The sequence below is a fragment of the Patagioenas fasciata genome, chromosome 3, assembly GCF_037038585.1.
Source record: "Patagioenas fasciata isolate bPatFas1 chromosome 3, bPatFas1.hap1, whole genome shotgun sequence".
Taxonomy (NCBI): Eukaryota; Metazoa; Chordata; class Aves; order Columbiformes; family Columbidae; genus Patagioenas; species Patagioenas fasciata.
In genome coordinates, this window is record NC_092522.1 from 63123081 (window position 1) to 63124095 (window position 1015).

Here is a 1015-nt window from a genome sequence, read left to right on the forward strand (position 1 = left end):
TGTTTATGTGAAACTCCAAGTGTGGTATCCAGGAATTCCATAGTTGTGTGAAGTAATTATGCATGGAAATTTAGTAGACAAAGTTGTTTGGTTTAGAATTACTTTTTAATGCAATGCCCAGGAATGAAGACCCCACTCTAGATCAGACACATTTTCAGTCCATACACATATTAGTACAAAAGTTCTACAATTCTATAGCAAACAAAAAGGTCCTGTAATTTCATTGTTTAAACTACATGTCATTGTTTAAAACATGAAAACATGCCATTTTATAAAAGCATTATCAAATAAAATAAACTTCAAGTTGGTCTTCTCATAAATTATTCTGATTTCTCTTGCACAGCTTAGCGAGTAACTTACTGATCTCTAAACTGGCCCAGATTCTCTAGGCCTAACTAACATCCAAACAATTTAAACCTCAATCCTGAGGAACAAACACAGAACAAAATCACTGTTCTTACAAGGATTGTAACGCTGCGATCTGAGTTGGGCTTCCTGAGCTGGCAGTGGTACAGAAGCAATATGAGATTCTGTGTAAGGACTTGATGTTCCTGAGGGTCTTTTCCAACCAAAATGATTCTATGATTCTATGACTATGATTCTATAACTGTGATTCTATGACTGTGTAGCGTGGTCCAAGGACGGTGTTAAAGCTACTAGGAAAATCTCAGGCCTCAACTCTGATCCCTCTCTCTTGGGGTACACAGCTCTGGGGTATCCCACATTGCTGGGATGGTGGGGGAGCTGGATGGTGCCTTTATGGTGGTCTCCAGATCCCGCTTCCCATGACACCAAGTGGCTGCAAGGGCCAGAGCATTCATATCACCTTTAGTCCTTTGGTGAGGCAAAGGACTCTTTCTCTCTATAGCTGAGATAATAGTACTTTAAGAATTTTTTTTCACTTTAGTTTTTGCATTTATTTCCACAATGAAGAAAAAAAGAAAATTACTCTTGATTACATGTGTGCTAAACTTAACAATAAAAGTCATTCAGCAACATTTCTGTTCAGTGCCTA